This window comes from Eimeria tenella, genomic scaffold (genome assembly GCF_000499545.2).
Source record: "Eimeria tenella Houghton genomic scaffold, Eth_scaff3192, whole genome shotgun sequence".
NCBI classification, from domain to species: Eukaryota; Apicomplexa; class Conoidasida; order Eucoccidiorida; family Eimeriidae; genus Eimeria; species Eimeria tenella.
This window is the reverse complement of record NW_013543043.1, coordinates 1,107-1,437: the sequence shown is the minus strand read 5'-3', so window position 1 is coordinate 1,437 and position 331 is coordinate 1,107.

Here is a 331-nt window from a genome sequence, read left to right as displayed (position 1 = left end):
CCCGGCGGCGGCGGCGGTTGCTGCTAGTGCTGCTGCTGCTTCTAGCCTGCAGTATACGGGCTTCAGCAGCAGATTTGCAAGTAAAATGAAATGGTTGCTTTATTTGCAGATGCAAAAATAATAACTAAATTAAATTAAAATAATATTTAAATTAATTTGCAAATGAAAGCCTCGGAGTTTTATGAGATCTCACAAAAGGCCGTCTCTGCTGCAGTGAGGCGAATAGACACTTTTATGAGACAAATGGATAAATTAATTAATTAATTAATTGATAAAATAAAATAAGCAAATAAATAAATGGATTGCTTCAAAGTGTATTCTTTGGGACGTG